This window comes from Manis javanica, chromosome 4, assembly GCF_040802235.1.
Source record: "Manis javanica isolate MJ-LG chromosome 4, MJ_LKY, whole genome shotgun sequence".
In the NCBI taxonomy this organism is placed as follows: domain Eukaryota; kingdom Metazoa; phylum Chordata; class Mammalia; order Pholidota; family Manidae; genus Manis; species Manis javanica.
This window is the reverse complement of record NC_133159.1, coordinates 100,180,432-100,193,053: the sequence shown is the minus strand read 5'-3', so window position 1 is coordinate 100,193,053 and position 12,622 is coordinate 100,180,432.

Here is a 12,622-nt window from a genome sequence, read left to right as displayed (position 1 = left end):
AAGGGCTAAAAAAATTAATCAACTCCCAGCAAGACTAATCAAGGAAAAGTGTAAGAAAACACATTACTAATACTAGCCATAAAAGGGGGGCCATCACTACAATACATTCTATAGACATTAAACATTTAAAAGGATACTATGAACAACTTTATACCAATAAACTTGACAATTCAGATGTGAATGAAAATTTTCTTGAAAGGCAAAACTTACCAAGACTAGAAAATAATAAATGGAAGATTCTATAATTTATATTTTAAAGGAATTGAATTTTAATTCATAATTTGAAACCTTTCTACAAAGAAAATTCCAGATGGTTTCATTGGTGAATTCTTTCCAACATGTATATTTATTTTAAAAAGGCATAAAATGCATATTCACACTTTCTAATGCTTATGTATTATACATTCTATACATGGATTAACTTCCCCTTATACCTTGCATCATTTATTTAGCAAGTACTGTGCATTATGTTAAGAATTGTAGATAAAAAGGTGACTAAAGTTTTCGGTAGAGGGAGCTTTCAGGTTGGGGGAAGAAGCAGACATATAATGTAAGTGCAGTGAAATATGTGCTGATAAAGATGTGTATAAAGTACTATAAGAGATGGGTGTGTATCCAGACAAGGGAAGACTTTACAGGCATGAAAGGTAAAACAATGTGCCAAGTGCTATAGGCATAAAAATAATTGGCAGAGAGGACATTCCTTCTCAGTCTCCCTTACTGGGTCTTCTCCCCTTATTCCCTTAAATTTTTTGACACCTCAGGGTGTTCTCCTTGGCTTCTGTTTTTCACTCTCCCCAAACAATTTCATCCACTCCTACATTTGTCTCTTTCATAAATAGGGTAATCATTTTAAAATCTGTATCTCCAGCCTCCACTTCTCTCTTGAGCTCCAGGACTAAATATTAAAAAATCTAGAGAACTCATCTGCTCAAAGACTTTGCCTTCATATTTGTTTCCCCCCCCCTCCAATCTCCCTCCCCTTCTTGAAAAAACCCTCCCTTGATTGGCATATGTCTGGGAGCTACTTCACTATTTGTCTGCTCCCCTTTATATACTTCTCTTTTTCTACTGTAACTTAACCTTTTGATACATAAAAACTTCTATGAGTCTTTTATCCCCATTACTTTTCTGAGACTTCTCTTATCAAGGTCACCAATAATCTTCATGTTTCTAAAACCAGTTCTTACTTGACCCAGCATTTGACCAGTTTATCACTTCTTTCTTGAAAGAATATCCTTACCAGCTTCTACCCTCTGCCAACTTTCTTCTCACCCCACTGGCCACTCCTCATCAGCCTTTGTTGGATCTTCTTTTTCTCCTCAACCGTTAAGTATTGGATTATCTTAATATTCCATCTCTGGACTCCTCCTTTTATCTTACATTCATGTTAGATAATCTTAAACCAATTCTGTTGTCTTGAGTGTCATCTATATGCTAATGATTTAAAAAATGTGTATCTAGAGCCTCAACTTCTCCCGTGAATTCTAGACTCATATCTCCACTAGCTTCTCTACTCAGATGTCTAAAAGTATTCCAAACCAAAACATGTCCAAAACCAAACTCTTTAGTCCCTGTCTATCAAGACTTATTTCCTTCAGTCTTCTCCATCTCAGTAAATGGCTCTATGATTCAGCTTTTTGCTCAGGCCAGAAATGTTGGGATAATTGTTGGTGGCCCTCTTTTCCTATTACCCTTATTCAATCCAATGACATATCCCATCAGCAGTGCCTTCAAAATATATCACAATTCTGGTCACTTCTCACAACCTTGATCAGTACCACCCTAGTCCAAACCTCCATTATCTCTCACCTAGATCACTTCTTCCTAACTGGCTACCCACTGCTACACTCCCACCTCCCCAACTCCTACAGTCTATTGGAAGCAATCTTCTTACAGTGTAAGATAGGATATGCCACTCCCCTACTCAAAACTGCCAATGATTCACATAACACTTAAAATAAAATCCAAAGTTCAATCCATGATCTATGAGGCCCTCATGATCTGGACTCTTGCTATATTCTGATCTCCTTCCATTCTCCTCTTCTTTTTTTCTATGCTTCATCCCATTAGTCTTACTGTTATTCCTCAAACATATGACAAGCATATTTTCATCTCTGGCACATTTGCACTTGTTCTCTCAGTCTGAAATAATCTTTCTCAAGATATTCACATGGCTTATTTCCTCTTTGTTCAAATGTCACCTCCTTAGGGGACCACTCTATCTACAATAATTCTATCCTTCATTTTTGCTGTGTTTTTACTCTGTTCTATTTTCTTTCATAGCTTATAATGCTACAGGGATCAAATCGTGTATGCATGTTTTAATTGGATGTATTATCTGCCTCCCATACTAGAATGCAAGGTCCATAAGAGCAAGAAATTTCCCTGTTTTGTTCAGTTGCCAAGTCCTATCAATTCTACCTCTTTAAAATATCTTCAACCAATCTTCTATCCATTCTCACTGTCTTTGCCTTAATTCAGTTGCCATCACCACCTGCTGGGACTATTACAGTATTCTCCTACTTGACTTTCTGCCATCACCTTCTTCTATCCAGACCTTTCGCTGACACTGCTATCAATTTGGTAGCACTATAATTGGTATTTATTCATGTCTCTCCTATATAAAACCTGTTGAAGGGGACGCCCTGTTTACATACTGGATAAAGTTCAAGTCCCTTACATAGAATTCTAGGGATTTCCTGTCACCTTATTGTACCAAACCACTTATAATTGTCCTTGCCTCTGTCCTTGGGACATGCTGGTTCTTCTACTTAAATGCCCTTTACTGACTCTCAGAGATAGATATTCCTTCCTTTAGCCAGACTTCTATTGTATTTATCATGCTGTTGTGGATTTTTTTCTTTTTGCTTACATATAGGTTTCTTATTAAACTGGGAGTCACTTAAGGGAAGAGGGGTGTATCTTATTCAGGGAACAGCTCCTGTCACATAATAAGGGGTAGCTGGAGATGGGAGTAGGGCATGGAGAAGGTTCAAAGTGGATGGAACTTTGTGTGTGAACATTCTGGCATCTTCAGAAAAGAGAGATGGCTAGTGTAACTGGCCCAGTGAATGAGGGGGAGTGTGACAGGAGAGCAAGCTAGAAAGACTGCAGGAACTAGATCATACTAGGCTTTGTCAAGCATGCAAAGGATCTTGAACATTATCCTAACAGAAATGGGAAACCTCTAAAAGTTTTTAAGTAGGAGAATGATGACAAAATCTGTATTTTAAAAAAGTCATTATGTCTGCAATGTAAATAATTGATTGAAAGAATACGAGAATGAATACAAAGAGACCAGATGGGCACTACTGCAATCGTCCAGGCAAAAGATGATGATGGGTTGGGGTAAGTTGGTAGCAGTGGGGATTATGAGAAATAAACAGATACAAGGTATATATTAGAGGTAAAATGGATTAAGACTTAATGATTGAATAAGTGAGGGGATGAGGAAGGTATATTGCACAACTGAATGGCTAGTGGTATCATTTGCTGAAATGCAATGAATTTGCCAGAGGAGGATCAAAGGAGAGATAGCTAAATTTTGAGATGTTAAGTTTGAGATGCCTGATTATAAGACATGTAAAGGAATATGCCAAAAGGCTGTTGAATATGAAGGTATGGATTTCAGAAGAAAGGTCTGAGCTGGAAGAATAACTGGGAGTCATGAGCATACAGATTGTGTACAAAGCCATAAAATTGCCTAGGGAAAGATGGTAGCCTGAAAAGAGAAGAGGATTATAAATGATGTGGAGGTGAGAAGAAATTCATTGGATTAGAGACAGTAAGTGTGTGAAATTGAGAGGTCACATGGACCTTAGAAATGCCCAGGAGAATGGCAGAAGTTGAAGAGAGAGGAAGGCTGTGAGCCAGGTGCTTGCAGATCTTCAGAGAATGAGGGAAAAAAGCGAAGAGTATGGAAGATAGTTACATTGCGAGGGGCGAAAAGATGAATGGATAGATGACATGAACCTCAAAAAAACAAATTTTACAAGACGGAGAGTAGTAATGGGGAAAAACAACCTAAATTTCCCCTTTACTATATTCTCTGTTTCAGATAATGAGAATCTTCAAGAGTGTCTTTGAACTCTGTAAATTAGTTTCAAAGAAATTCCACTCCTGATGTTCCAGACTAAGCCAGTCCACTGGGACTCAATCAAGAAAGAGAAGTTGGCAGAGTGAGGGCAAAGCTGTGGGAACCTGGCATGGAGTTAGAGTGGGAACTAAGAGGTATACTAAGTTCAAGTGAGAGGTGATGAGAGATCGAACTAATGCACAGACAGAGAGAACAAAAAGGAGGGACAACTTGAGAAACCATCCCTAGCATAGCTGGAGATTGAGTTTAGTCACCTGATCAATGTCCACTCAATAATTCCTATGTAATGAAAACCCAATAGAATCCCTGGACACTGAAGCTCAACAGAGTAAGCTGGTTGGTGAACACTGGTGTGCTGGGAAGGTGATGGGTCCTGACTCCACTAGGAGAAGGCATGGGGCTCTGTGTTCAAGACCCTCCCCTCCCAGAATTTACCCGCTGTGTCTCTTCATTTATTGTATTCTTTAAATAAACTATAATTCTAAGTGTAGCATTTTCTTGAGCTCTGTGAATCATTCTTATGAATTATTGAACCTGAGGGTGTCATGGGAACCCTTGAATTTTTGCCAGTTGGTCAAAAGTGTGGATGGCCTGGGGGGTCAACCCCAAGTGTAGCTGGTGTCTGAAGTAAGGGTAGTCGTGCTGAGGACTGTACCTTTAACCCTGTGAAGTCTGACACTAACACCAGGAGATTAGCATCAGATTTGTACTGCAGTTGGGGTTGGTGTCAGAATACAAATAGACAATTCTACTCAAAAAACTTTAAAAAGTAAAGGGAATTTATTGATGCACATTACTGAGAAGTCCACAAATACATGGCTTCAGGCATAGTATAATCCAGTAACTCAAATAATGTGCCTGAGACCTGGTTTTTCTCGAGACTGGCTTCATTCTCATTAAATTCTCCCTTCCTGGTATAGGATGACTGCCAGAGGCTATGTGCTTGTGGATTTGCTTCCAATTAAGAAAGACAAAGAAGGGAGAACAAGAGGCAGGGAGGTTCTTATTCATTCAAATAGATGGCCAAGAATTGAGTATAATTGGCCTGAATATGCCTATCTCAAATGAATTACCACAACCAGGAGTATTGCCGTAAATCAGTCAGAGCCTACCTCTAAAACCAGAGGTAGGATTTATCTTACCCAAACCATATGGCTCTGACTGGCTTACTTTAAGCAAATCTGGGCACTGTTGTTGGAAAAATGGGGAAATGAATGCTGAGAAAGCAATCAGTAACAAAACAGTGTTCAGCTGATATTTACTGAATTGGCTCATTTTGAAAATTAGCTGCATTCTGGAAATCAATCCCAGATGCCTTCAGTTCTTAAACTCTCCACTTATTAAGAGTTGTTCTATCTGTACTCCAGGTGGCTTAAGTATCCTGTGAAGTTCTTTGTAGCCTAATCATTTGCTGGTGCAGTTCTGAAAGAGAGAAATACAGATTTTCAGATTATAGTACAACTCATCTTCTCCAGAGATCATTTATATGACAACTTAATTATTCAGAGACTAAAACCCTGAAAAAATGTCACACTTGAACAGCTGACAGAGGAAGATGGCTCTAGAAAAGTATGTCTGTATACCCTCAGCTCTGCAAAACTACTTGAAACTATCAAAACAGATGTCACAAAGTTTATATACCAGAGTTCATGAACTTTATTTATGGGAAACATTCTTAGATCTTCACTTAAAGCCAAATTGCCATGATGCTAGATGCAGTTCTAGCAAATTTAGTTATCTGATGTAGTGAACATCTGTTGTTTTTGCTTGCTCACTACCTATTTTTCTTTAGGAAAAAAACCCAGATTTTCCTTTGGGGAAACTAGTTCTAACTTTCAGTTTTGTGGTTTTGGTAAAACTGATACCACCTACCCGGTCCAATAAGAGCACATGACCTGGATCTGTCCAGTCCCTTGGTCATAGTAATTGATTCTGAAATGGAAATGTGGTCCGGTTTGGGCCATTAAGAACCCTACCCAGAACTTTGCCTGCAACTCATATGGGATTGTTATGTTTTGAAGATGTAAGGCAGGGTGATGTGGGCTATCATGGGAGAGAATCCAGCTGGAAAATGACACCAACGTGGAAGAAAGCAGCATGGAGAGACGGAGAGACAGGACCCAGTTCTGATGTTATCATGTGGGCCCCTGGAACCAGGCATGAATGAAGTCCAACCACCCTTGGACTTCTCAATTATAGGAGACAATAAATTACCTTTTTTGCTTAAGCCTGTTCGAGTTTGGTGTCTTCCCTAAGAAAGTCTTAACTAGTTCATATGGTTCTCTCGTCAAGCAAATTGGAAACAATAATAAAAGAGGGTTTTGCTTGGGCATGTAAATTAACAGAAGTGTTACTGAAATTTTAAAATGTTGTAAATTCTGAACAGTTAATGAAATAAAATGCAGTATTTTGGTATTTGATGCTGATACAAAGGAAGGCAAATATAAGCTGCATAAATCTTTTGCTCTCTAAAAAAAAAGAAGGAAGGAAGGGAGAGAGGGAGGGAGAGAGGTAAGGAGGGAGGGAGGGAGGGAGGGAAGAAAACTGGAACCCTGATCATGACATCACATCTTATGATATCTGACAGTACAGGACAATATTTGATGGCCCTGATGACATTCCCTAATTTTATACCTGTCCTCAATGCTCTTTCACACTTAAAACCATCTTTGATTCCTCTCTCAGTGAATTGTTACAAATTCTAGAGCGAAATTATATTATTAATGTTTCTGTTTTAATTTTGCAAAGCCAAAACACTGAATTTTATTTTTTACATGTTCAGAATTTACAGATTTTTTTTTAAATTAATGAAACTAAATATTTAACACATTTTAAAACAAAAACTATGAAGACATTACAAAATGTCCGTCTGGACACTGCTGGCTCTGCAGCTTTCTGCAACCTCACTGCTTCCCCAACTCCCACCCCCATGCACATATATACTCGCATGTCCATCATCTCTGATGTAGCTGGTCTGGAAGTGCTTCAAGACTTTCCTACCCAATTTAGCTCTCCGTGGAGTTTTCAGGACTATTTCCTCCAGTTGAAAATGGCTTCTCTCCTGTGAGCCCAGAGAGATGGCCCTAAGAGGGTCTGACTCTTCCCCATCCCCTACGGGGAGATTTTCTACTTAAAAGGGTCCTCCTGCCTAATGCTTGCCCAGCATTTTTGCTGAGAGAATGTAGTAGAGGATGAAGGTGTTTAGAAGAGAGAGGGATTTGCTGCAACTGCATGGTAAAGGGGATGGGAAGGCTTGTGGTGAGAGTGATGAGGACAGGGTTGGGACAGGAGAAGGAAGGAGGATTTGAAGTGAGAGCTAAGAAGAGCAAATGAAGCTGATGACCAATGTCTAAAATAATGGTATTGCACCAACAGAAATACCTGAGTTTCAGTGCTGAGAATAGTGCAAAATACCAGAACGCTGGAATGAAGAAAGCAGTAATACAATCATGACTCCCTGTTCCCTGCCCTTCAGTCAAAGTAGCCTCTAAATCTTGTTAATTCAGTTTCAGAGATATGCCATCCCATCTAGAGATCCTGCTTCCTGAAATACTCTTGGCACAATGCTTGTAAGGTCTTGGTTCTGTTTTAAGAAGGAAAGCCATATGCTTACATCACTTACACATACTGCTACCAAATTAATATTCTTGAAGCACAGTTCTAATCAAGTCATCACTAATATTTATTGAATATTTTCTATGTGCCAGGCACCAGGCTCTGCATACATTATCTTATTTAACCTTTACAGCAATCCTTTGTAATAGGTTCTATCATTAACCCCATTCTGTACATAAGAAAATAAAAGCTTAGAGAAATCTCTTGAAAAGGAAACAGAACTATTAAATGGCAGAACTAGGCAGAACTCCCGTCTAATGAAGGAGCTTGGGTCCTTCTACCTATATTACCCCTTCTGCTCAAAATCTAAGAATAAATGGTCAATAAAATCAGTAGTTCACACTTTCTATGCCTTTGTTTACATAAGAATGTGCTCTCTGTGTCACGCCTCCCAGAAAAAAGTAGAAATCTTTAAATGATTATTTAACATAATAATTGTCATGATTTTAACTTTTCATTACAATAACAGCCATTGATTTTTACTCTCATGTATATATTTTTTCCCTTAAACTACTTTCTTCTGAAGCACGTATGAAGATTAGGTGGTTTTGAAATGTATCAGGACTTTATAAATTGTTTACAAATCCCAATCCTACAGAATTAGGATTCCAGATAGTAGAAGCCATTTTAGCAAAGGTCCGAAAGTCTTCAGTGTCTCCAAAGGTTGTCTAAAACCAGCTAACAAACAACTATTAGGACAGAAATTTGGCAAGTGGTCAATCTCCTTTTGTAGGGTGCCTTTACTCCTAATAGGCAAAATTTTCAAAAAATGAAATATGGAATAATTTAATGGATTAAAGAAATGCTAAGAGTGATGTTACCTTGACTGTACAGTTGGTTTGATACAATAGTTAGTCTGAATACAATGTAATTACAAAAAATTACAATAGGCGTCAGCTTTTTAAAAATAGTAGCTCTCCAGAAAATATAAGAGAAGGGAATGTTTTCAACTGATTTTTAGGAGGCTAATATTACTTTGATAATGCCAAACAAAGACAGTCCTCAAAAGAAAACTACAGACCAAAAGCCCTGATGAACATAGATCAAAAGTTCTTACAGATATTAGAAAACTGAATTCAGCAATATGTAATATACAAATATAAATTACAGGGTGTGTACATATATATATAAAGAATAACATAGCTTGCCCAAAATTCAAGGCTGGTTCAATATTGAATAATCAGTCAATGCCCACAAAAATATAGTTAACTGATCTTTGGCAAAAGAGCAAAGGCAATTCAATGGAGAAGGGATAGGCTTTTCAATAAATGGTGCTAGAACAATGGGACATGCACATGCAAAAAATGAATCTAGACAAAGACCTTATACTCTTCACAAAAATTAGCTCAAAATGGATTATAGACATAAATGTTAAATGTACAATTATGAAACTCTTATTTATAAGAAACATAGGAGAAAATCTAGATGACATTGGTTTTGATGATGACTTTTTAGATACAATACTAAAGGCATGACCTATGGGGAAACTATTAAAAAGTTGGACTTTACTAAAAGTAAAAACTTTTGCTGGGTAAAAGACAAATTCAAGAGAATGAGAAGACAAGCCAAAGACTGGGAGAAAACATTTGCAAAATACATATCTGATAAAGTACCGTTATCCAAAATATGCAAATTTGGAACTCTTAAATCTCAACAATAAGAAAATAAACAACCCAATTAAAACAGGGAAAAGTTCTCAACAGACACTTCACCAAAGAAGATTCATAGATGCCAGATAACCATATGAAAAGATGTTCAACATCACAGCCATTAGGGAATTGCAAATTAAAATGAGATACCACGACACACCTATCAAAATAGCTGAAATCCAAACCACCAATAACACAAAATGCTGGGGAGGATGTGGAGCAAAAGGAACTTTCATTCACTGTTGATGGGAATACAAAATGGTGCAGCCACTTTGGAAGACAGTGTGGCAGTTTCTTGCAAACTAAACATATTCTTACCAAACAATCCAGCAATCACACTCCTTGATACTTACCCAAATGAGTTGAAACTTATGTCTGTACAAAAGCCTGCACACAGATGTGTGTAGCAGCTTTATTCATAATGGCTAAAACTTGAAAGCAACCAAGATGTCCTTCAGTAGGTGAAGGGATATATGAACTGTGGCACATCTGGAGACTGGGATATTATTCAGTACTAAAAAGAAAAGAGCTATCAAGCCATGAAAAGACATAGAGGAAACTTACAGATTTGTTACTAAGTTAAAGAAATAAATCAGAAAAGGCTACATATTGAATGACTCCAACTATATAATATTCTGGATAAGGCAAACTATGGAGGTACTAAGATCAGTGGTTGGCATGGGGTTGGGATAAGTGAGGAATGAATAGGTAGAACTTAGGAAATTTTTAGGGCAGTGAAATTACTCAGTTTGATACTATAAGGGTGGGTACATGTCATTATACATTTGTCAAAACCCCTAGAATATATAACACAAAGAGTGAACCCTAATGTGAACTGTAGTCTTTGGTTGATAATGATACGTCAGTGTTGGCTCATCGTAACAAATAAATGTGCAATATGATGCATCAGGATATTGATGATGAGAGAGGCTGTGTGTGCAGAGGGGGTGGGGAGGTGGGAATTCTCTGCACTTTTTGTCCAGTTTTGCTGTGATCCTAAAACTGCTCTAAAAATGAAGCATAGTAATTAATATATATATGTATCTTATAAAATTCTTAAAAAAATCAATTTAATCTACCATATTAATAGCCAAATAAAAAAAACATTATCATTATCATTTGATACAAGAAATGCATTTGACAAAATTAAACATCCGTTCATGATACAAACTCTCAGCAAACTGGGAATAGAGAGGAACTTCCTCAACCTGATAAGGGGAATCTATAAAAATCCTAGAGCTAACATCATACTATTTACTATGTTCTAAGGATGAACATAGAACAAGGTAAGGGTGTCCACTCATCATGTCTGTTCAACATCTTACTGAAAATTCTAGCTAGTGCAATAATGCAAGGAAAATAAACAAAAGGCATACAGCCTGTAAAGGAAGAAATAAAACTGTCCAAATTTGCAGACAATATAATTTTCTACATGGAAAACCCCTAAGAATCTACAAAAAAACTCATGGAGCTAAAACATGAGTTTAGAAAGGTCACAGGATACAAGGGCAAGAGAAAAAATAAATCATATTTTTATGCACTAGCAATTGTCAAATGGAAACTTAAATTCAAAATAATACCATTTAAAATGGCTCCCCCAAAATTAAAAACTCAGGTATAAATCTACCAAAGCATACACACGATCTGTGTGCTTAAAACTGCAAATGCTGGTGAAATAAACCAAGGAAGACCTAAATCAATGGACAAGCATACTGTGTTCCTAGATTGGAAAATGCAGCATAGTAATGATGTCAATTTGGCCTAAACTGATCTATAGATACAATGCAATTCCAGTTAATATCCTGGCAAAATTTCTTCAGATGTAGATGAGCTGATTCTAAAATTTATTTTGAAAGGCAAAGGAACTAGAATAGCTGAAACAATTTGAAGACCAAAGTTGGAGGAATCATATTACCCTATTTTAAGATTTACTATAAAACTACAGCATCCAATACAGGGTGGTACTGGCAAGGGACATACATACACATAGATGAATAGAGTCCACAAATAGATTCACATAAATATTGTTAACTGGTGTTTTTTACCATAGTGCAAAGACAATTAAATGGAGAAAGAATAGTCTTTTCAAAAACTGGTGTTAGAACAATTGGACATCTACATGCAGAAAAAGAAAAATAGAATCTTAACCTAAATCTCACACCTGACACAAAAAATGATTCAAAAATATCTAAATATAAAGTATAAAACTATAAAACATTTATAATAACACATAGGAGAAAATATTAGTGACCTAAAATTAGGCAAAGAGTTATTAGACATGATGCCAAAAGCGTGAGCCATTACAAAAATAATAAATTAGACTTCACCAAAATCTAAAACTTCTGCTGTGCAAAAGAAACTGTTAAGAGAATGAAAAAACAAACTACAGACCTGGATAAAATATTTGCAAATCACATGTCCAATTAAGGATTTGCATTCAGAATATATAATTTTCAAGAGTCGATTGTAAGAAACAAACAACCCAATCTAAAAATGGCCAAAGACTTGAACAGACACTTGACTGAAGAAGATACACAGATAACAAATAAGCACATTAAAAGATGTTCCATATCATTAGCCGTTGGGAAAATACAAATTAAAACCACAATGAGATACCTATATACCTTCTAGAATGGCTAAATAACAAAACAAAACTAGTAATATCAAGTACTGGAGAAGATGTAAAGCAACTGGAATACATCGTTGGTGGGAAAACAAAATGGCACAGCCACTCTTGAAAAGAGTTCCGTAGTTTCATATAAAGTTAAACATACACTTATTTATACTTAACATAGAAATCCCACTTCTGGGTATTTACCCTAAAAATAAATGCTTATGTTCATTCAAAATCTTGCACAAGAATGTTTCTAGCAACTCTACTCATAACAGCAAAAAAAAAAAGAGAGACCCCAAATCACAAATATGCTTTGGCAGGAAGATAAACTGTGACAGATCAAATTTTGTAAAACGATTGGAATACTACTCAACAACAAAAAGGAGCAAATGCATGATAAGTGCAACAATACAGATGAATCTCAAAAACATGCTGAGTGAAAGAAGTCAGGCACAAGAGTATATACTGTATAATTCCATTTATTTGAAATTCTAGAAAAGGCAAAACTAATTTCTAATGATGAAGAGCACGTTATTAGTTGCCTGGACATTGGCAGCAAAAGGGCAGAGAATGCGCTTTGGAATGAGGGAAATGTTCTGTATCCTGATCTTGGCAGTGGTTCCATGGGTATACAAATTTATCAAA